The sequence below is a fragment of the Lepus europaeus genome, chromosome 21 (assembly GCF_033115175.1).
Source record: "Lepus europaeus isolate LE1 chromosome 21, mLepTim1.pri, whole genome shotgun sequence".
In the NCBI taxonomy this organism is placed as follows: Eukaryota; Metazoa; Chordata; class Mammalia; order Lagomorpha; family Leporidae; genus Lepus; species Lepus europaeus.
This window is the reverse complement of record NC_084847.1, coordinates 20,895,165-20,920,402: the sequence shown is the minus strand read 5'-3', so window position 1 is coordinate 20,920,402 and position 25,238 is coordinate 20,895,165.

The following is a 25,238-nucleotide window of genomic DNA, read 5'->3' as shown; positions in this document are numbered from 1 at the left end:
CCAGAACTGTCTTCAGACATGGCCCAGGGTCCCCTGGGGAGAGTCACCGTTCTTTGGTTAAGAAGCCCTGACTGGGGCCAGCGCTGTGGCATGGCGGGTGGGGCCTCTGCCTTCGGTGCTGGCATCCCGTATGGGCACTGACTTGAGTCCTGGCTGCTCCACTTCTGATCCAGCTCTCTGCTGTGGCCTGGGAAAGCAGTAGAAGATGGCCCAAGTCCTTGGGCCCCTGCACCTGCGTGGGAGACCTGGAAGAAGCTCCTGGCTCCTGGCTTCAGATCGGTGCAGCTCCAGGCGTTGCGACTATCTGGGGAGTGAACCAGCGGATGAAAGACCTCTCTGTCTCCTCTCTCTCTCTCTCTGCCGATGCTTCTCTGTAACCCTGCCTTTCCAATAAATAAATAAATCTTTAATAGAAGAAGAAGAAGCAGCAGCAGCAGCCGCCGCCGCCGCTGTCACCCTTAGAGCCATGCTGTCAATCACAGTGGCCATGTTGGCGAGCACATCTCTTCCTCATGCTCACCTAAGAATCTATTTTCTCATCTTTAAGTACAAAGCAAAAACCGCCCCAAACCGCGACAACAAAATGCCATCACTCTGATTTTTTCGCTAGAGCGATTTCTCTCCGGAGAAATCCAGAGTTAGTTGGCTTAAGTGGGTTGCCTACACCAATAAGGCTTGGTTCTGAGAACTCTCTCCCACACATCGGGAACCAGAATCGCTCTTTCTGCTGGAGATCCTGAGCAACCAGCCAGTGGACCTGGAGCTGCTGGAAAGGATTCACCCACGGCTGGGCAAAGCAGCCCTGACACGGGCAGGTATCTGCAGGCGTTCCCTGAGCCCTTGGATTAAGCCAGGCCCAAAGCTGGAATGATCTCCACACTTTTTAGTTGCGTGAACAAAGGAAGTTCCTTTTGGCTGCGGTCCGTTTTAGTCGGATTGCTGTCAGTCGTAACTGAAAAAAGGCACGACTTCTTCACATGTATTTTTCAACTCTGAGTCCCTCCTCAGAGTAAGTAAAATGGGAATTTGCCCTCGTTTTTCACAAACCAACATTGCTAGTTTCTGAAGATATTGAAGCTGGTGAGTTTGAGTCTCCTGACCCCAGCACTTCCACTCCGCACGTCTCCGGTTCCCGTAATTCTCCCGAAGAAATCTTTGCAAAGTTTCGGGAGAATTGCGGGAACTGGAGATGTGCAGAGAGCCTATTTGCTGCTTAAGAGTTTCTGATCGCTCTACCAGAGACGCCCTCACTCCAGGCCCTTTACAAGCTGGCCTCAGACAGTGGCACCTGCAACTTCAGTGCTGGCTGGACAACTGTATCCCAGTAGCCCCACAGCATCTCTGAGACCCCAGCATCCAGTACGGAGCCAGGGACAGGGCAAGCCTGCAGGGGACATTTGCTGAGTGGGTGAGGGGCCCAGAGGGACCGCCGTGAGGAAGCTGTTTCCGCCTGACAGGTGGCCAGCGTCCATCCTCTGATGAACGCATCTGCCACAGTGACATAAGGAGGAACAGCAAAGCTAGGGATTCCTGTGCTTGGACTTGTCCAAGATCCTACCCTCAGCAGGCTAACACAGGCCCCTATCTGCCATCCTTCATCATCACCCTGGAATGAAACCTCAACTGACCCTGAGGAGCACCTGTTCAGCCCTTGTCTCAACTTATCATTAATTTATTTCTGCTTCTCTGGGACATTTCTGCGGCATATAGAATGATATTTCAATACTCATGTACAATGTAGAATGATCAACTTAGGAGAGTTAGCATTTCCATCTCCTTAAACATTTTTGTTTTTAATTCCAGAAAGTAATGATAGGGAGGCGGAGCTGTTCATTGTACTGATTAGATGGGTGCATTTTGTATGGATGTATTGAAATATCACTCTGCACCCCAGAAAGTATGGGCACTGATTCCACGGTAATCTCTTCACAGCTCGGCCATCTCCTGTGCATCCCCAAAGCACCTTGTGAAAATCTCGTTTCCAGGACTCACCACTCCTCATTGTGACATTTGACCCTCGCTCTGTCTCAGGAATCCGATTTTCCCTCCCCGACGGACTAGACCGTACCTTTTATTCTCTAAGCAAACTTATCCTCTGATTCCATTTTCCCATGAAATTTTATAAGCTTTGTTTATTTATTCAATTGGAAAAGCAGGAGATAGAGAGAGCCAGGCGGATGGAGGGAGATCTCTCATCTGCTGATTCTATTCCCAAATGTCCACAGCAATCAGGGCTAGGGTGAGCTGAAGCCAGGAGCTGGGAAATTCATCCGGGTCTCCCCCATGGGCGGCAGGGACCCAAGTACATGCGCCTTCATCTGCTGCCTACCAGGGCGCACGTTAGCAGGGATCCGACGCAGAGCCAGGACTCAAGCCCAGTTACGCCTGTAGGAATGTGGATACCCTAACTGGCATCTTAGTCTCTCTGCCAAATGCCCACTCCTCCAAATTTTTTTTTAAATTTTCTGTTCAGTGACTAGTACAGTGTCTAGAACACAGCCAAATGGAGCCCATTTGTGTGGCTGGAAATTAAGTATTAGATAATGCAATTTGGAAATAATAAAGAAACAGACTCAGATACAGACAAACCAGAGTTCAAATCTTTACCACCTCATTTAGCCTCGGTGTCACTATCAATAAGTTTCTTCACTTCTCAGCATCCATTTCTCCACTTTGAGGCGTGGCAATGCAGACTTGAAAAATGCATAACATTTGAAACGTGTGTGTGTGTGTGTGTGTGTTCAGACATGCTGTCCACAGCTCTTTGCGTGGAACAGGCACCATGGATAAGCATGACAGATGTTTTCAAATCAACCTATGCTAAACGCGGCATTAGCTGTTTCTATGTTTCTCACTGAAATTTCATCCCCCATTAACTTCTGCCACAGGGGTCAGAGCTCTACTTCCAACGTTACAGAAGGAAAAATTAGGAGAACTTAGTACACAAAAGGAAAATACAGTCACCTAGCAGGTGGAATAGTCAGGACACGCAGGCAGAACGCTAAATCAAAGCTAAGAACTTTGCCCATCAGAATTTCCCATAATGAAATGCTCATGCCCCTGGGTGTGGATGAGCTCATTCTGTGATTCTCATTTTTTCTATTATGTATTTAATAATAAATTTTAAAAAATCTAGACAACCTGTTGAACCTATGAATCATGAATCTTGAGCTTTGTATGACTAAAAAGAAGATAAACGTTTAGGAAAAAAAAAATCAAACTACCTTGTAATTTAATTAAATGGTTAAGAGGCAGGCTGTACCTCTCATTAGCACTAAGACCTCAGACAATCTCCCTAAAGGGTGCTGCTAGTTTTCTCGTTTGAGAAATGGGAATGGTAGCACTTAGGAAAGGTGAAATGAGTTACTACACCAATGAACACTTACTTATTCAATCATCATATATAATACATATAGAATACGCACATAATGTCAAATCATGACAGTGGTATGTAAGAAATAACACTTAGGGTGATGAAAAACAGTAGAAATATGAGTAATGGTGAAAGAAGCACACGCAGATGTCTTGCAAAGTATCAAAGCACCTCAACGTCAAAGAAAAGGTGTACCCTTCCCCTTGTATGCCTAGGGAGTGCCCTCTCGCAGAGAGGGATCGGCTCCGTGAAACCATGCCAAGAAAGCATTTCCATGCATCTGTTGTGTTGAACAGTTCTTGGCATGGGGACACCCTGGCTGAGCTCTGCTCAAAACCTTTTATGAATTCATTCCTTTGTGCACAAGAGAGTGTGAACTTTGACCAGATAAATAGGAGGTCCTGCTCCACTCCTGATAAGTTGATGAGTTGTTCAACTTCTATTTACTTCAGTCTGTAGATCTGTCAATTGGAATAAATCATGCACCTACCCCATTAGGCCTAAAAACACTTATAGAGCACAATATATGATAGTAAGCACTCAGTAAATCTTATTTGTTATAGTTATGGTGGTTTTTATGACCATCATTGTCATTAGGATGGGAAGACAGAACTCTAATGCAACATATGAAAACAAGGCTCTTTCACAGTGGAATCCAAAGAAATCCAATAAATCAAATGTCTGCCTGACTCGATGTGTGTATATATACATATATATATATGATACGCATAGGAATGTATGCTTGGTTTGTATATATATGAATGTGTGTGTATATATGTATGTAATATATATGAATGTATGTTTAGTGTGTGTACATACATAAAAACCCACCCTGTATATTATATACTCAAATTTTATATAATCTAAAAACTTAATCTGCAGTTATTGAGACTCTTGGTATCAATGGAAGTTGGTACTCTCCTTTTAGAAAGCAAAACTTAAAAAAAAGAAAGTAAAATTTAAAGTTGTATCTGTCTATACATACACACATATAGCTATACCTAGATGAGGGTACTTCAAAAAGTTAATGGCAAGTGGTGTTAAAAGGTAAGTTTATTTTGGTATAAAATTTTTGAAATCCATGCATAATATACACTTTCCTTATACTTTTTTGAAGACTCCTCTTGTGTGTGTGTGTGTGTGTGTAACCTTACCTGGTTAAACCTAGTTCTCAAAAACATTTTTCTCTGGAAATGATTCAAGAAAAGAAAAAGAAAATATATGTACCCAAAGATGTATACTATGATGTTATCTGTAGTAGTCAACTGTTGATTTGCAAGTGCTTCTCACTTTGGGGAGTGCTTAGGAAATGAGAGGGCACAAACTGGATGCAATAATGAGTAGATCTTAAAATAATAAGTGTGCAGCTCTCAGAGAAATATGGGAAATATTTGTGACAGAATGTTAACTATAAAAATATGGAATCCTATTTGCACAAGGGTCGCATCTGTGATGCAGTACATCTGCTCCAGGGATTGGATGTAAACATCTCAAGGTGGAAAGAGCTGGCTGTCGGTGCTGCTAGTTTCCTCATCTAAGAAGCGGGAATAGCAGCACTTACTATGTAAGATTTAGTGAAGAGGAAATGAGTTCATAGGTTGATAAACACTTAAGTGTTCAGCCATTGTTGTTACTGCTATTATTATCATTTCATAGCACATGGAGCTTGTGCATAATGCCACATCATGACAGTGGTGTAGAATAGCTGAAGCTTGGGAAACATTCTTCTGTTATTTTCCTGAGGTTTGGAGTGATGGAAAACAGTAGAAAGTGGGTGATGTGACTACGGTGGTGGAATTCTAAGAGGTGTTTTTGAGATTTTTATGACATTGGCTTTATTGTTTAATCAGGCAACCACAGAATGAAGGTAGCGCCTCCTTCCCAATGTGGGAATGGCTTCTTCAGCTTGTGTGCTGCTTGGGCATGGGCAAGCAGGCTGCACTTAGGCAAGGGCATTGTGGAAATGTCACAGTGGCAAGCCCTGGAGTAACTGGGGCATCTGCAGCTCTACATTTGACCAGTGCAGGTAACACCAGAGTGACTGTCTATGGGCACATAGGTTTTCTTTCCATGAATTATTTCTAGAGGAAAAAAAAAATTTTTAAAAAACTGCTCTGATTAATCAGGTAAGGATACACAAACACACACAACAGAGGAGATAAAAGTGGGGGAATGCCGCCACTGGGATTTTCAGTTGCAGACAAAAGAGATATTCGTCTGGGTTTAAGCAGAGGAAGAACAGTTGGGGGATGCTGGGTGAGTCCCAGACTCTTCAAAGGCCCAGAGGAAAATGCCCCCGTAACTAGGTAAGCAGGATGGGGAGGAAGCAGGCTCTGTCTCGTTGGATGAGGAAATTCCCCAAAGCAGGAACATACTTCAGAAGGGAAGTGGCCAAACAGTAGCAGAAACAGAACCAATATTTATATTCCCATTCACATCATTCACGGTCATAATAGAGCTGTAGCATTAGCAGCAACGGTAGTCAAAGCATCAGCAGTAGCACTGGGAGAAGCAGTAGCAATAGCGGAGGTAATAATAATAATAATGGCCATAGCAGCAATAGTAGCAGTAACAATAGTAGCAGCAGCTGTCAGACTCCAAGTAATGATGATTGTAATAGCCCAAGTAGCAGTCGCAACAAAGTGTCCGTGGTAATAGTGGCAGTAGCCGCAGCAATAATACCAGTAGTAATAGTTCAGTAATGACAGCAATAGTAGCAGCAGTTACGGTACCAGGAGTAATAGTGGTAGTAACAGCAGGAACAGTGGCAGTAGTGGCAGCAACAAAGCGCCCGTGGTAATAGTGGTAGTACCAGGAGCAGTAACACCAGTAGTAATAATTGTAGTCACAGCAGCAATAGTAGCAGCAGCAGGGTGGCAGCAGAAGTCACAACGCCGGTCGGAATAGTGCTGGTAACGGTAGCAGCAGCAACGTGGAGCAGTGGTAGAAGGAAGCCCGAGTAGCAGTGACAGCAGTGATAACAGCAGGGACAGTAGCAGTGGCAGTAGTGGAGATGGCAGGTGCAGCCGCAGCTTTGGCAGTGGCAATGCCACCAGCTAACACTTACTTAGCACCTAATGCCTCAGTACTTGATGCACGGTGATTCATTTGTTCCCTACACAACGCAAGGAAGTATCCGCTGCCTCTTCTCTTTCAGTATAGAACCACCCATGCCCAGAACAGTGCCTGCAACCTGGAATACGGGCAGGAGATAATTTTGAAAGAATGAACAATCCAGTGAGGTGGGTACTACTGTTGATTAGAACTCAGGGTAGCATGCCTAGATTTCATAGGCTTAGTCACTGTACAAAACTGTACAGAACACACCAGGCGAGTGTCTACACTGTGAGCTACAACCTGAGAGAAGCTTTCCTCCAGACGGCTAAAAATCAAACTCCAGTTTTGGTGCTTCCATGGACCAAAAACTGGGACGGTGCCCTCAGGCAGAGAGGGGCAGAGCTGGATAGTGGAAGCGAAGCCTTCTGCTCGCTCAGCCGTGATCCGTGCACTCCCGCTAAGAGCAGTGCCCAGAGCTGGTTACCCAAGGGACCAACACGAACATTCAGAGTTCCCTGCAGAAATCCCCTAACTGACTTCAGAGGAAAACAACTCACTTCTTCCAAAGACCACAGTAGATCAAGAAGGCTGCCTTTTAGAAAGCAAACCAGCAAATCTTGACATTGTGTTTTCTAACATGCAAACTGCTTCCATTCCCATCGTCTCAATTCATTCTCAGAAAAGGGGATTGCTATGACTTCTTGTCCACTTCCCAGGTGAGAAAATAGAGACTCTAAGGAGTGTAATGTACTGATCTAACAGTAGGGCTTGGACGTGAACTCAGGAATTCTGTTTAAAATCACAGATCTGAAGAGGTAAGTGCTCGTTGCCTTCTTTGAGAACCTAATGGAAGCTACAGAGAATCTTCCCGGTTCCCTCCCTCTCCCCACCTCGCCTCTTCCCTCCTTACCTCCTGCCTCCTCTCCCCCTGTTTCCTCCAGTCTCCTCCTTTTCCTCTCCTCACCTCCCCTTTCTCCCTTCTCTTGTCTTTTGGTTCATGAGACCCTGGAAACCCGGCTGATGACTCTTTGCTTTCAACCACAGTGTGGAAAAGCTTCAAAGGAAAGCCTCAGATCAATCAGCCGGTTTTCCTTTGAGGAGTCCAATTTTCCCGTGCGTTTAATAGAGTTCCATCGGTGTTTTTGAGAACCCCTGAAACACAGTGAATTTAAAAGTCAATAAAGGGTGGAATGGAGATGAGATTGAGAGAAGTGAGGCTGACGTTATTCAGATGAAGCATAAGGGTCGTTTATTAATTTGGGTAAGAGCAGGTTTTATAATAAAGAGTTCACAGATTACAGTGACTTTAAAAATAGAGGGTTTTTTTCCCCTGCATTTAAAAACCGTCTTAAGGTAGCCAGGTTGTAGAGGAGTTGATCATGTGACTCTGCCATGCTCAACATGAACTTCTACTTGTGGTTGGGGTCAGCTACCCATCCCTTGCTTTTTCCTAGCTGCAGGAAGGGTATAAGAGAGTAGAGAATCTTCTGAGGATCATTGACCACAAACAGCTGCAAGGGATGTTGGGAATTGTGTTCGCCTGAAACCATATGACGAAGAGGACAGAGTGGGTAGTGGGTGAACTACTGAGTATCTGTTACAAACAAAAGGGAACAATGCCTAAAACTTGCATTTGCTACAGTGTACGTGCAGGGTCTATTTATAGGGGGCAATCATGTCCAATCATGTGGACAGTCATAAAGTGAAAAAAAAATGGGTAACTATGGGAGATGATGAATGTGTTAATTTATTCTACAGTAGTAGCCATTTTATCATGTATACATTTTGTAATATCATGTTCTGTACCTTAAATATATACAAAAAATCACTTTAAAAATTCAAATGATACTTAGAGGTAATGTACCCTGGGTCAGGATTGCATTCATGATGGAAGAAAATGTTATATATATATATGTGTGTGTGTGTGTGTGTATACATACATATATGTGTGTGTGTGTGTGTGTGTACCTCCTATGATACCTCCTCCTGGTATTCCCATGGAAAACTCTAATTAGGGACTTGAATCTGGTCCCGGTTCTACCATTTAGGGCCCCCAAACTTGGATGCGGGCGTAGTGAGTACGTATTGTTGCTGTTGCTTCGCTCTGCTTCTCGCCTCCTTTCTCTGGGATTTGTTACACTCTCCTTTCAATGTGAGGAGAGGCAGAGGTTCCTAATGGGCAGTTAGGCGTGGGTAGAGCTAGTTAATTACTGCACGCTGCCCACCAACAGGGTCATTGCTATGTGACTTTGGGGCTTGTTTTAAGTTTGTGCAAGAAAGCTCAAGTGTATACACACACACGCACACATACATACACACACACACACCACTCCCATTGTGAACAGGCACAGGTAAGAAACGCACCTCGAAGGCCATGGCCCACTTTCCCTGGCACACTCTCCCTCCATCGCAGGCACTGACAGGTGCAAGCTGAGAAAGATACAGGCCCTGTTTGAAGCATGGTGATAAGAGAAGCTGGGAGACAGGCTGGGGAGAAGAAACAGAAATATTGATCTCAGAGGCTGACAGGTTTCACTGAAGGCTCCAATGGTAGGAAGGGGCTGAGTCAAGTCTGAAAAGTTTCTATTTTCCAGTGCCACACTCAACAGCAGGAGCATTTTGATTAAAACATTTTCTTGGGCTCACTGTTTCCCAGAATTCAACACTCCCCATCCTATTTCAGACACTGACAGCACTTGACGCGTGAGGGACTGGCTGCTCCTGGAGCATGCAGCGTCCTTTTGTGTCTCCAATCCCTGGCCTGGTCAAGCTTTGCTTCCAGCCCCTGTTCCCCTCTTCTGAGCCTTGTGAAGGGCTGACCCCCTCTCTCAAGACCCAGGTCAAGCCGAGTTTGTCTGTGAACCTTGCTGCACTGCCGGAGGCCGAGTGTCAGCCTCTCTCTCTTCTGAGCTTCAAAGGCCTGGTCAAGGGCTGGTGACATCTGTATGGGAGTTATTTCTGCGCGTGTCTGTCCCACTAAGGGAGGGCCAGTCTACGAGCCCAGGAGGAAGCGAATGCTCAGTAATTTTCTAAAGTCATATGTGAACAGAAGGGCCAAATACAGGTGAAGCAAATAGGAGGAACTCTTTTTTTAAAGGTTTTTTAAATTTATTGAAAGTCAGAGTTACACAGAGAGAGAAAGAGAGAGAGGTCTTCCATCCACTGGTTCACTCCCCCAGTTGGCTGCAATGGCCAGAGCTGTGCCAATCCAAAGCCAGGAGCCAGGAGCTTCCTCCGGGTCTCCCACGCGGGTGCAGGGCCATCTTCTACTGCTTTCCCAGGCCACAGCAGAGAACTGGATCGGAAGTGGAGCAGCCGGGTCTCAAACCGGAGCCCACAAGGGATGCCAGCAATGCAGGCAGCAGCTTTACCCACAATGTCCTGGCCGGCCCCTGGAGGAACTCCTTATCATAGCAGCTGGCTTGATGGACATCTGGGTAAAAGAAGCCACACATCCATAGACGTTGCGAAGCACCATTGCATTTTTTTGCATAGCCATAGTTGAGTACCTACTCCTTGAGTTCCCCTGAGAATAATCTGGAAGGCTGAGGAAACGCAGATTCCTGCCCCCTCCCCCCCTACTCCAGGCATTCTAAGGCAGTAGATCTAGGGCAGGGCCCAAGATTTGCATTTCTAACAAGTTCTCAGACCACAAGAGGCTGTTCCTCTGAGGACCACACTTTGAGATTCATGGCACCAGGTTCCGTGACTCAACTTCAGGGTCTTTAAAACACCCAGGGCTGTTGTCAGGGCACCAGATTTCTCTCCAGTGCTAAATCTTTTTGAATCCCCAAGCTGGCTGGTTAGCATGCTCTTGCCTTGTTCATTTCCTGCTGCTGTGCTTCCTCACCACGATGCTTTATGGCATCACACAGGAAAGCAAGCAACACTGGGGCTGCTGTGGATGGCGGAAAACCCGCTGTGAGGGAGCAGGCAGGAAGTGCTACTTGGTGTGCGTGGGAGAATTGACTAAATGAGAAAACCCATCACTAAGAGGGGATATGGGGAAAAGGACGCTGAACCTTTAGGATGTTCCCTGAGCCAGGCTTCCTATTAGAATCATGGGAGCTTTTCCAATTGGCCAATGTGCTGGCATCCCTCAGAACCAGTGGCATCAGCCGCGCTGGGTCAAGAGCTCAGATATTGTTAACGTTTTGAAGTGCCCCAGGTGACTCCACTAAGAAGCCAGAATTGAAAAATACACGCTGGAATCTCTCCATTTCCTCAGATGCCCCCAATTTGAAATGCTGACCTCAGGGATTGCACGGCTGCATGCCTTGGCGGTCCCTGCTTGACACCCGCTGCCCCTGGGGTCCTCCGAGAATGGTGAAGCTACATCCAGGAGAAGTCACGTCTCCTCGCGTGGGCTGCCGCGCTTCGTGGAGGTGCTCCTGATGGGAATCGGAAACATACAGACAAGTTAACTTCTCAGCCCCTTTGCAAAACCAATCACACCAGCCCTCCCATTCTTTTCCATATTTTCCCCCATATTGTATTCCCAAAATAACACTCACTGCATCACCAGGGTGTCTTAGACATGTATGGAATTACTGGGGAAATGTGTCTCTCTGTCTACTAGGATGGAATTTTCATAAGGGCAGACCTCCTTGGCTATCTCAGTCTTCTTGAGCTGCTGTAACAAAGCACAACAGCCTGGGTGACCTGGTGACAGAGACTCTTTATTTTCTCGTTGTTCTAGAGTCTAGAACCTTTTTTAGATTTCGCCTGATTGGCTGGTGCTGTGGTGTAGTGAGCTCAACATCTGCCTGCAGTGCTGGAATCCCATATGGGCACGGGTTCAAGTCCTGGCAGCCCTACTTCCAATCCAGCTCTCTGCTGATGGCCTGGGAAAGCAGTGGAAGATGGCCCGAGTGCTGGGACCCCTGCACCTGCATGGGAGACCCAGAAGAAGCTCCTGGCTCCTGGCATTGGATCGGCGCAGCTCCGGCCATTGCAGCCATCTGGGGAGTGAACCAGCAGATGGAAGACCCGTCTCTCTCTGCCTCTCCTTCTCTCTCTGTCTGTAACTCTCTCAAGTAAATAAAAAATAATATCTAAAAAAAAAAGGAAGATTTCACTTGACAATTTTCACGAACAGTTCTTACCATAAGAAGTTCAACTCGTCTTTCATCTGTCAAGCTAAACCAAAAACAAAGCAAGGAAAACAACATCTCTCCAGTGTATGAGGGTGTGAGAAAGTGTTTTCGTACTTCCCCATGCATTTTAATGGCTACATTCTCAACTTTTTAAAGGCTATCTTAATTTTTTACTTTTAAAAACAATCACACCAATAGATTTTCTTGAATTATAGATGACAGTAGCTTTACAAACAATCAAGATGAATGTACACTGGTGATTTCAGATGCTCTTGGAATCACGTCTTAAGATATAGCCTGTGTGATAAATATTTCTTTTTGAGTTTGCTCATCCTTTTGGGTAATGAAGAATACTCAATTTACCTTACACTGAAAAGTTAGCCTTTGATAACTATAGTGGAAATTGACCACAAATTATAATTATCAAAGATTTCCCAGAAGGCTTTTAGTCCAAAATAACCCTGTGGACACTTTTTTATTATATATAATTATTATCATTGAGCTCCTACATTGGCAGTCTTAGCCGTGTCCTCTCTTGCAAAACCATCTTTTCAGCCAAACAAATATGAAAACTATGTTTCCCAAATGCAAGGAACACCATCCCGGTTGTTAACAAAGTCATAAGCCATGGCTAGTTCAGGCACTCTAGGAAATGGACTTCAACAGTCCTAGCTCCTTCTTCCTTTTCTTCCTGATTCTTTTCCTTCTTCACAATTACGCCTTCACTGTCCTGTTGCCTTTTATTCTGAAAAAAACAAAAACAACTTCCTGCTCTGAAGATCCACTTTTTCACCGGTACAGAACCTATTTGGAGCGAACCCTGGAGCAAGTGGAATGTCGGGTGCCTCCTCAAGTAGCTGTTTGCGCTTCCATCAGCATTCAGCTACTCCCTATGGATAAGTTCATTGCAACCGAGCTCTTCATCGGATGATTGACAACCGTAAGTGAAAAAAAGCTTTTCAATCAAGGGCCGGCGCCGCGGCCCAGTAGGCTAATCCTCCACCTTGCGGCGCCGGCACACCGGGTTCTAGTCCCGGTCGGGGCACCGATCCTGTCCTGGTTGCCCCTCTTCCAGGCCAGCTCTCTGCTGTGGCCAGGGAGCGCAGTGGAGGATGGCCCAAGTGCTTGGGCCCTGCACCCCATGGGAGACCAGGAGAAGCACCTGGCTCCTGCCATCGGAACAGCGCGGTGCGCCGGCCGCAGCGCCTACCGCAGCGGCCATTGGAGGGTGAACCAACGGCAAAAAGGAAGACCTTTCTCTCTGTCTCCCTCTACTGTCCACTCTGCCTGTCAAAAATAAAAAAAAAAATTAAAAAAAAATTAAAATAAATAAATAAAAAGCTTTTCAATCAAAGCTAACTGATCAACCAGGGTCTTCTCATAACGCATCTGAAACCCGCCATGGAGGGCTGCTTCTCTGATTGGGTTGTGCCCAGAAACTACTTGTTGGCTTCTTCCAAGGCTGCGGACCCTCTGTAGACTGCATCACTCGGCTGCTCATCTTCAGGATAGTCAAGAGTTGGTCTCCCAGTCATCAAATTCCTCGCCCTCATCCTCGCTTTGGAAGTCTGAGCCCGCGACCTGGCCGGGCTGCTCCCAGGGATTGCACCTGTTAGCTGGCACCTCCATTGGCTGAGCCAACGCCTCCTTCTGCATCGGGTGCAACCCCTTTGCTGTGGGGACTCAGGGATGGCTCCCAGCTCTGGCTGCCTACCTCGGTCTGCAGCAGTCAAATAGCTCCTACAGAGCTGCCATTTCCAACATTGTAGATGCTGAGGAATGCTTTGAAGAATTCTCCCCCATCCTGTATGAATGGATTTGACAAAAAATTTTTCACCAAAATAGACTTATCTTTTAATTGCATTTTCCATTTAAAATATCTTCAAATTTGCCAGAAGCTATATAGGGTGCTACTAGGGGGAAAACACAAAATGCACGTTTGTCCTGCACTCATGAATATTCAGGTTTGGAAGGGTAAGAACACACAACAAAAAAAAACAACAGCATTGCAGTGAAGCTGTGTTAGCATGCATTCTGGAAGCGCAGAGGGAGGTTATCTGAGCCACCACGGGATCCAGGGAAGACCTCCAGGAAAGCGACATGGAGGCTCGAGGATGTATAAGAGTTATCCAGGGGTGTGGGGGAGAGAGGACAGCCAGAGGAAGCAGCATGAGAAATGGCTTGCAAGTGAGAAGGATCCCAGTGTAGCATCTGCCAGCTTCCATGTCTACACCACCTTGAGATAGGCGGGGGAGAAAGTACTGGATTCCTTGACCCTCTGGGTAAAGTGCCCAGCCATCCAGCTTGGAGCCTGACCAATCTGTCTCTACTGAAGTGAGTGATTTCCCACTTGCTGCCCGGGCGACATTTCTTCTCCAAAGCCATGATCTGTAAAATTAGATGTCTCGAGCAGCAGTTCTGTCTGCAGGGAGGAAGGCATGTTCTGAGCCCAGGCTGGAAGAAGTTGAGTATGTTTCCGTCTTTTGCCAGAAGAGTTGGATGGAGCCCAGATACAGAAATTGCCAGGGACATTTCAGAAGAAACAGAGGGTGTGAAAGACCGGATTCTGGTAATGGGATGGGCCCCGTCTTTGAGTCTCTAGGTGGAGGAAAACTCAGACAGCTGGTGAGGAGGATTCAGCTCACTGTCCACGGAACCCTGCACGCAACAGAGCCTTAATTTGGCACTGAAGATCCTTAATAATCCAACTTTTCAGTTGGATTTTCAGTGCTGCCACTGCCACTGTCCCCAGGGCACATTGAAAGCCTTGATTTCCTTCAAGATATACAGCCATACTTTCTCTCAATTCTGAGTCTTCCTCATTCTATGCAGGGAATATGAGAATATTCTTCCCTGATGATTTTGCCAAGCCAGTTCTACTCAGAGCATATGGTCTTTGCTGTCCCAGCCCATCTCTCAAAAAAAGAGATTATACTGTATATGTTCATCCACTGGGCATTTTGTTTCTTCTAGAACAATCTTGAGTACCTGTACAGGCTTCCCTCAGGGTCCATGGGGGAGTGGTTCCAGAAGCCCACACCCTCCACCCTGAGTACCAAAATCTGAAGATGTTCAACACCCTTATAACAGTGTCAAGTTTGCATATAACATATGCATATCCTTCCATATATAGCACTTTAAATCAGGTCTAGATTAGTCAGAGTAAATGGTATGTACATAGTTGTTAGGCTATTGTTTAGGGAGTAATGACAAAGACAAAATATTTGCATGTGTTCAACAGAGAGGTAATATTTTTTGTTCAAATAATTCCAATCCATGGTTGGTTGAATCTACAGATGCACAACCCCTGGCTATGGAAAGCTAGCTGGGAATGAGTTTCAGGTTGTCCCGCTGATCTGCTGGACCACAACACCTTCCCTCAAGACAGGGTTGTGTGCTTCTTGTTCATCACCATAGAGCTGGCTAGTAGTAAGGTGACTTACATTCATTTTCAGAAAAATTTGGTGGAAAAAATGAGTGAATGAATGAATGAAGATGTAGAAGAATATGTAGATCTAAAATAAGCAATGCTTCATCTCACACAAGAGAAGCTGAAGCTGAACCATCAGTAAGTGAAGTCCTTACTTCCACCCAGCATAGACCAATTTCAACCACAGAAATATAAAACGGGTGCAATGCCCACAGGGAATTCTGTGGGTTTTATATTTTTGGAAGGGGAGATGGGGGTGGGCAATGTCCAGCCAAGGGAATTTGAGAACCATGAGGCTGTGAATGAAGACCTAAAAGAGTAGCTGTGGAGTGTACCTATTTGGGGTCTGTGTGGAGCATTCAATGGAGGACCGTCCACCCAACTCTCTTCCTGTGATGATCTTTGACTTTCCTAACCTTTCCACTTCTGGTTTATCCTGAGTAGAAATCCCAGGGCCTCCACACATGCCACCTGCCCTTCCTGCCAGAGACATGGAATGCATCTTGCAGCCTCAGCACTTGTCTTTCACACTCAGCAAAAAAAAAAAAAAAAAAAAAAAAAAAAAAAGGTCACCACTTCCACCCACCCCAGACACAGACATGTCCTTTTTGGATCTCCCAAACACACCCAGACCTGATTCTGTTTTTCAGTCCTCAAATATCTGAGCATGGACAGTAGTGATGTTTATGTCAACCCTCATTCCTAGAATATAAACAAACAGGAATTAGCTCTTGCAATGATGGAGGCTGAGGAATCCAGACCCAGGAGAGATGGTGGTGTAGTTCTAGCCCAAGCCCGGAGGCCTGAACACTGGTAGAACAGATGGTGTAAGTCTTGGTGCATCAGAGTCCTAAGGCAGGAGAAGAGGAAGATCCCAGCTGGAAGACGGGCTGGGGGGTGGGGGTGGGGACCTTCCTCACTCAGCCCTCTGCTTGAGTCAGTCCTTGCAGGGTTGGATGAGATCCACGTGCAGTAGCCAGGGCAATCTGCTTTACTCAATCTACTGATTCAAATGTCAATGTCATTCAGACACACTTGCACAGAATCCCAGAAGAATGCCCAACCAAATATCAAGACACTTTGTAGCCCGGGCAAATTGACACCTAAAATGAACCACCTCACAAATGAACTTCTTCAAAAGTCTTATAATCAATTCACTATTTAAAAATGTTTATTGAATGCCTACACTGTGGCTGGGACTGTGATAGATGCTGAAGACAGAGGGAGGAACATGACATTCATGGCCCCCGTCCTCATGGAGGTGCCAGTCTAAGCGTAGTATACCTCAATCTCTGCCAGTTATTGTGAGTAGTTAGGACAATAGCAGCAGCTACCAGGGGCTGGGTGCTTCTCTGGAAACAGACTCGGTGCTAACCTGTTACATTGACTGTCTCAACAGAATCCTCATAACAGTTTTACTTTTCCAATGACAATTTCATAGTGAGATGAGGAAATGGAGGAGCCGGCCGATTCATGAGCTTTCCCAAGTCACACAGCCAATGGCTGAAATCATACAGATCAGACCTTGGATCCTGAGTACTTTCACTTACAAGCGTTGTCTGTTCCCCCGGTGGACGTAGGTGAGTTTTCACCCAGCCAGGCAGCCACAGCCCTGACTACAATTTACATTTTTCATTCTGATTGCTAGTTGTTGCATCTTCTGACTGCCCTTGTGCGATTAAAGAAATAACATATTCATGCACGAATAAACTATTGTGCAAATTTATGGTAGGCTAGAAAGCTGTTTGTTCAGGTCTATGATAACAAAGTCCTTCAATATTAATATACTAACTAGTCAAGTGAATCATTTAGTGTCACAATAATTCTAAATCACAGAACAGCACAGTACTTGGTGGCTTCTGATGTTATGAATATTTTGAGCTGGATAGGTGAGTGGGTTAAGGCGGGCTCAGAAGATGTGTACATCGTGTGTTCTCTGAATTCGCTCCCATGACTTGGCTGTCAGTGGATCGGGGTAGGATATGGTCTATCACACACCCAATATCAGGAGTTCTTCCTGAAGGGACACACCTCATTATGTTACATTCCATTGGATGAAGCAAATCCATAGTTCTACCTTACTCCAGAGGGAAAGGAAGTATAATTTAATGCATTCAGGAGAAGAAATCTAATAAGAACAGAACCAATGACTAACACATTAGAAAGCCCCAGGAAAGCATCTTGTTACTTAGAGCAAACATCTTGTCACTTAGAGCAAATCTGCCCAGTAGCCCCCTTGCCGTGAGGAAGGTTTGGGGGGATCCACAGAAGCATGGAGATTCTGGTCCTGAAATATTCTCTGAACCCCATGTCAGGTCTGAAATAGCACTCGTACTACACCCTGTTTGCAGCTGCTGTAGAATCTGTCTTAGCCATGGTGATAATCATACCCTTCAGTCCAAAACAACTTGTACTGAGTGGCTTTTTAATGTGAACTGGATCAAATAAAGAATCCTCAGGCTGGTGTTCAGCAGTCTATATGTCTTTGTATCCTCAAGTTTAACTGATCAGTTTGCCTCATCATTTTCAAATAGATGGCACTCCTTTAGAATCAATTCATCTTTGTTAAATGTATATGCCATAAACTTTGGCATGGAGATATTTTATATAAACATCAGATAAGGAAGCAAAGTGTAGAGTCTAAGGCACTTGTTCGAGCTCATAAAGCTACAATTGAAACTCATGAATCTGTTGTCAAAAGCAAGAGGCAGGAACTAATCTTGGAAGCATGATGTTTGGATGGATAGTCAGGATGGCCTTGATCTGCACACACTACCCCCTGAAAAAGTGATCCTGCAGAACAAGGCCAAAAGCTGCCATTGTCACACTCTGGGGTCCCAGATGTTGCAGTATAGACTTAGTCTAAGGAACAATGACCCCAAACAGAAAGGCAACATTGACATCCAATAATAGGTATAGAGATGGCCAGAACAAAGCCATCTTTACCTTTTCAAAATTATTATTTTTTCTTATAGGAATGACACATGGACATAAAGCAGGTTCCCCTCCACTGATTCACTCCCAAAATGGCCACAACCTCCAAGATTTGGCCGTGCCAAAGCTGGGAGCTAGGAAATCAATCCAGCTCTGCCAGGTGGATGGTGGGGACCTTGTTACTTGCAACACCACAAGCTACTTCTCAGGGTCTGCATTGTCAGGAAGCTGGCTTCAGGAGCAGGAGTCAAGTACCAAATCCCGGCACTCAAATATGACACATGGGCATCTCAATTGACCACTAGGCCTAATGCCCATCCCAAGCCATGTTTACCGTTGCTTCTGCAAGCTGCCAGGAGCAAACAGGTTCTGATAGCCGGTATTTCAGCCCCAGCTGAGACTCACAAGGGGAAATATATTACTGGATCTCTGTGGCAGAGATATTGACACTCGGCAAAGTTCTGAGTGCTTATCCTTACTTCCGTGGTAGGCTGGGCCATATTTCTGAAGTGACCAGTGAGTTGTGAACAGAAGTGATGTGCAACACTTCCAGGCCAAGGCAGTTAACAGTTGGTGTGGAACTACCATCATTCCTTGATTCTACGGTCATGTGTTTTGCGTCTACTTTTTTCTAATGTGTTAGCTACCTAATATTGGAGCGACTTTGATGGACATCACCTTCTCCCCACCCCCCACCCCCCCCGCACCGGACAATTTATTATGGTTCTTTTTAAGTACAGGAAAAGTTGGAATTGTGAAATGAAGACCTATATACTTATCACCTTGATTCTATAAATAACATTTTATTATATTTGGTTTTTTCATATCAGTCCATCAATCCATTATTCCACCCTTCAATCTATCCATTAATCCATCTTTTTTAGAAACTTGCATCAGCTCAAAAGAGAGGAAGTAATAAATTTCAGTTGAGCTGAAACACTCATATTCCTCCAATTTTTCTGTTTAATCAGCTAACATCAATTATCCTACTACTAACCATGATGCAAAACTGAAATCAAGTTATTCTAGAAGAGTTTAAGAGCACAGTATCTGCAGAAGCTAGTCAGAGATATATTTTTTTTCAGCCTTATTGGAGCTAAGAATGAACAGAAGTTTTGCAGGTAGGAAATTAGGAAAGTCGATACATCTGTTTTCACTACAGGTGGGGCCTAAGTTTCCTGTAAGTGGTAATTAAACTCTCCTGCCTGAGGGCTAATTAAGCCAACAAAAGATAAAGAAATTTATCAAAAGAAGTGATATCATCATGTAAGAAGATTCAATATGTGCAAATCTCCTTTATGGAAACATCTGGCACTTCCTCAAAAGAGTTCACCATGAGTTTACCACCTAACCAAACTCTTCCTGAAAAACCTGAGGGACCCTTACTCCGGTGTTTGGTGTGCTTTGTGACAAGTGTGGCTAAGAGCTAATTGCAGATTTCTTGCTTCTGTACTCATCGGCTTTGCTTGCTAATGCCTAAGGATGAATCTTGTAAAACTTTAGAAACTAGGATTTAAAAAAACCACACACAGGAACAAGGAACCAGCGCCAGATGTCCCTCCCCCAAGATTAGCTAACACTCTGTAAGTTTCGATTTCCCAAGAGTTTTGGTTTCCCCAGAAAAGAAACTAATTGTAACTCCCGCCCGGGGCAGCCACTCCCCATCTAAAGGACCCAATGAGTACTCATGGTAACCTTTAAACTAACCAATCAAGCCAAAGCCCGCGAAATATGTTAATCTTGTGGTTTTTGCCTTTAAAAGTTGCTTGTAACTGCTGCTCGGGGCTTCTCTTCGCCTCTGGTGATAGGGAGCCCGTTTGCGCAAATGGCTAATAAAAATCCTCTTGCTCTTGCATCTACCGGTCTGGAGTTTGGGTCTTTGGGCGACCACCCAAGCGAATTGGATTCCCAAACTTGGGGTCCTTCATTCCATTCCCAGGCACAGTAAATCCACACAGAAACTCGTATATAACTGCTTTATAGTAGCACTATTTACTTAACCCTTGCCCGTCTTTGAGAAATTTTGGTCTTAAATTTTACATGAATTTTTTTAAATTAAGGTGAAATCCATAGAGCACAACCAACCTTTGTAAACTGCACAATTCAGTGGTATTTACCATCTCACAATGCTGTGCTACCACAAGCTCTCTCTGGTTTTAAGACTTCTCATCTTCCTTAAAGCATTCCACACTCACTGAGAAATCATTCCCCACTCCCTTCTCCTCGTTCCCTGGTGATCTCTAATCTGCTTTCTCTCGCTGTGGATTTGCCTAAGAGTTTAATACTCAGCATATAAAAAAAGAATTCTTAAAATTCAAGAACCAAAAGACCACCCAGCTTTCTAAATGGTCAGAGAAACGACACTTCTCCAAAGAATACATACAAATAGCCAATAAGCATATGAAAAGATGTTCACTGTCCTTTGTCACAGAGGAAATGCAAATAAAAAACCACAATATCACCTCCTACTCACTATCATGATTTTAATTATTAAAATAACAAATGCAAATGACAGTGTTGAGAAGCAAGGATCTTTGTACATAACTGGGGAATACAAAATAGTGCAGCCATCAGAGCAAATAGTTTGCAAGTTACTCAAAAAAGTTAAACATGAGTTTATTGTATAACCCAGAACTTCCACTCCCAGGTATATACCCAAGAGAGATGAAGACATATGTCCACATTGAAACTTGCACACAAATATTTATAGCAGTATTATCCACTCAAAATGTGAAAATAACCCAAATACGCATCTTGACTTGATTTACGTTGTGACTGTCAGAAAGGTAACCACAAAATAAGGTTTGTTTACCATAACTTTCAATATTGTTTTGAAACAGATTATGTATTTCCAATGCAGGTAAAACAAACAGTGATGCTTTTGATGCACAAATGTTTTTCTCAATACATTTTCATTAAGACTTTCGTTAGTCACATCCCTAGTATTGGCAGTAAGCATAAGAATAATATATTTAGAAAATGACCCTCATATGTTTCTCTATTTCCAATAAGAAGCATTCTTCATGTTTCCCAGCAGGAGTGTCAAGGTCATTAAACTTATGAATCTGGGACTCTATCTTGGCTCTAGGCATGGATAATCCAGCACCTGACTATTTCTTAGAAACCTCACTTATTCCTCTCTACCCTTTGCTCAAAAATGCTCCAGTACATTCTGGTCCTTGGGTCACTATGAGCCTGCTTTCACTGCAGATCCTTTGAATCTGCCATGAAAAATTCCTCTTGCCCTTCCCAGGGGGCTCTTTTCTCCATTCATATCTCAGCTCACTGAAGATCTCAAGGAAGTCTTTTCTGATGGCCTCATCCACTCTAGACTCCACACGATGTCACTCTCCCTTGCACATCACCATGTTTAATTCCCTAAACGATGAAACTTTGCACTCTCTCCAATTACCTTTTTATTCATCCGTGTGTTTCCTTCCTTTTCTGCCAACTGCACTAGAACATGTGTTCATGGGGACACAGACTCCTTTCAGTGATATATCTCCAGGTTCCTCACTGAACACTCTCGCTAAACATTTATTGAATTAGCAACGCAATTATGCTACTGCTTTTCTGAACATCTCCTCAGAGCTTGGGAATTCTAGAAGATTCCCAAAGGAAGTGGCATTTACTCAGAGCCTTTACAGCTGAACAGGATCTGTCAGCTAAGAGTGATTGCAAAGGCTTAGATGAGAAAGAGCATGGATGGATCCATGTCTGGGATGACTGAGGACCTGCGGGCATCTTGAGCATTGGTAATCTCAATGTGCCAAGCAATGAGCTATCAACATAACTTCAGTTAAGCCTCATAACAATATTACAAACATGGTAACCATTACCATTTCCCAAGTGAATAAATAAGTTCTCCAATTCTCTTTTGTTTTTAAAGCTTGCACAAAGAGACACGGTGATTGGGAATCAGAGCTGGGATTCAAGCCTGGTGTTCACAAGAACTGTACTTCATGGGCACAGTGAGTAGAAGGAGCAGACAACAGTAGGGGCTTGGAAGAAACCATGTGGTTGAAGTTTTTGCAAGGCCAGATAAGGAGGAGTTTGGGTCCAATTCTATTAGAATTGGGGATCTTTCTAAGGTAAGGGAAATATGACTAGATTTGCATTTTAATCAACTTATTATGTGAGATGAATGTAGGGGTTAAGGGAGAGAGAAAGGTAGGAGGAGGAAGCTAAGGGGCTGGAAGGAAGAATATTACAGTTTTGACAAAAAAGATGCAGAGGAAGGTATAGATTCATGTGCTATTGGGGAGGGACTTTGGAGTCACCATGGGACTCATTAACTAGTTGGATAAATTGGGAAATAGAACCCACAAGAGGGAAAAACTAGAGATGTTTGTTCTTTACAATTCTGATTTTACACACAGCATGAGACAGAACATTCAGGTCTGGTCGCCCTGTCTGTGAAAGACAGAGCCACAAAGACACAGGAGGAGGCAGCAAGAACTGCTAATTCACCTCCGGAGATGCCATCCACCCACTTGTTCAAGGCACACTCCTTCCTCTTCTTCTCTACCCACATGCGATGAGTCATAACGTCCAGCCTCCTCGACCTCCCCTTAAACCTCCTAAGTCCCTTTATACCTCGCAGGTTCCATGCCACTGCCCCTGGCAGCCACATAACTTCCTTCCTTCCCCTCTTGTTGCACCCAAGACTAATGCATCTCAGGACTTTCCAATAGTTCTTCTCACATCTCCCTTGTATTATCAATAAGCATCTTGTGAGAAGTTAAATAAATATCCTATTTCCAATAAACTTTTACCCAATAGTTTTATCTTCCATATTATCCTCCAATATGTAACAGAACTGACTCATTGATTTTCATTTCATTTTATGGATTATAATCCCTTTCTAGAATGTACATGACTTGCATGATCTCTGCATGTAATTCTGCTTTCTTTCCTGGGTAACTTGGATTTGTAATTTCTTATTTTGAGTATTTTTATATAATTTTTATTTTATAGACAATTCATAAGAATAACACACACAGAACTCCCATATTCTCCTCACCTGGAGTCATTAGTTCATTCCATTTTGCCCCCGTTTGATTTATCATTTTCTTTCCATGGTTGGATTGATGGATAAATATGGTAGATAGAGAAATAAGACACAATGGGTATTTTCAGTGTGTCTTAGTAAGAACAAGATCATTCTCTTTTGTCGCTAGTTATCAAAATTGGAAAACTTGATACTAATTTAATACTGTTTTGTAATCCGCAGGCCATATTAAAAATCTGTTGTTCCCCAGTGCAGAATCCAACCCTGAGCCATGCATGGTGCTGCCACAGCTCTTTGAATCTCCTTGAATCAATAACTCTTCTAGGCTCTGCCTTGTCTTTCTTGGCCTGAACATTTTTGAAAGGGAGCAAGCTAGTTATGTAGTAGACTGTCCCTCAACTTGTGTTTGCCTCGTAAATGTATTTGGTGAGTAATTCTTGCAGGAACTCCAAAGAGATGATGTTGTGTTCTCAGTGCATGATAGGCCCAGGGGTCCATGATATCACATGCCATCAATATCTGCAATGATTTGATCAATTTAGCATTACTAAAGTTCTCCACTACAAAGTTGAGATGTCTCCCTTTGTGTTATCAATAAGCGTCTTGTGAGAAGTTAAATAAATATCCTATTTCCAATAAACTTTTACCCAATAGTTTTAACTTCCATTGATAATTTGCAAAGTCCATCATTTCTTCTGTATTTATTAATGGCATTTTATCTATAAGAAAGAGCTACTTCTTCCTCCAGCATTTACTTAGGCGTTTATCCCCCAATATGTAACAGAATTGACTCATTGATTTTTTTTTTTTTTTGACAGGCAGAGTAGATAGTGAGAGAGAGAGAGACAGAGAGAAAGGTCTTCCTTTACCATTGGTTCACCCTCCAATGGCCGCTGCAGCCAGTGCACTGCGCTGATCCGAAGCCAGGAGCCAGGTGCCTCTCCTGGTCTCCCATGGGGTGCAGGGCCCAAGCACTTGGGCCATCCTCCACTGCACTCCCTGGCCACAGCAGAGAGCTGGACTGGAAGAGGGGCAACCGGGACAGAATCCGGCGCCCTGACTGTGTCTAGAACCCGGTGTGCTGGCGCCGCAGGCGGAGGATTAGCCTATTGAGCCGCGGCGCTGGCCTAGAATTAACTCATTGATTTTCATTTCATTTTATGGATTAGAATCCCTTTCTAGAAACATTTATTTTTATGGTCAAGTTGTCCCTGATTTGGCCAGAGGTTGTCCCCTCAAGCTGGCTCCTATTTCTTTTAAATATGTCTCTGTCATCCCGAGCAAGTTATTGCTGTAAGACACAAGAAATTTCTGTGTGGTTGCTCCTACACATCTTTCTACAACAATCTCTTTTCCAGTTATACTTAATGTTTCCCCATTCTTTATTCTCTCCCTCCTGCTTTAAGGCTTTTGGGAAGATTTGTCCAGCTATCTACACCATTTTAACCTCCCAGTAAGAGTTCAACAGATATTGTTGACTAAATAAATCAATGTGTTTAAAATGGAAGCAGATTTCTATGTGAGTTTAGAGAGAAATAAGGACTCTTGGGTAGAAATTACATTTAAGAAGCAGAATTCCACGCCATGCAATAAAGAACTTGGGCAAGTACTCAAGTGCGTGCTTTCTACCTTTGGCCAGCAATGTTAGAAAGAGGAGCCTTGCTCTGTGGGGAAAGGAAGAAACAGACTGGGTGGCATCTGAGATTTCTTTGTATTCTGAGAACTTAAAAGCTCTGTGATTTTAGAAAATACACTTGGACAGAGACAGTCCTTGTCTGCCTTTATTATTTGGGGTGGTTTTTAACCCTCCTTTTTTTTAAGATTTGTATTTATTTATTTGAGAGGTAGAGTTACAGACAGTGAGAGAGAGAGACAGAGAGAAAGGTCTTCCTTCCATTGGTTCACTCCCCAAATGGCCGCTGTGGCCAGAGCTGCACCCATCCGAAGCCAGGAGTCAGGAGCCAGGAGCCAGGTGCCTCCTCCTGGTCTCCCACAGGGGTGCAGGGGCCCAAGGACTTGGGCCATCTTCCACTGCTTTCCCAGGCCATAGCAGAGAGCTAGATTGGAAGAGGAGCAGCCAGGACTAGAACCGGCACCCATATGGGATGCCAGCGCCGCAGGCGGAGGATTAACCTACTGCGCCGTGACACCAGCCCCAAAACTACCTTTTCTTCTAGCATTTTCATGAAGATTCCTGGGCAGCAGAATGCCGTCAGATGTGAATTTGGCCGTCATGGCTGTCTTCAACAGGAAGTGCTGTGGAGGATGGCCCAAGTCCTTGGGCCTGCACCTGCATGGGAGACTAGGAGGAAGCACCTGCCTCCTGGCTTCAGATCA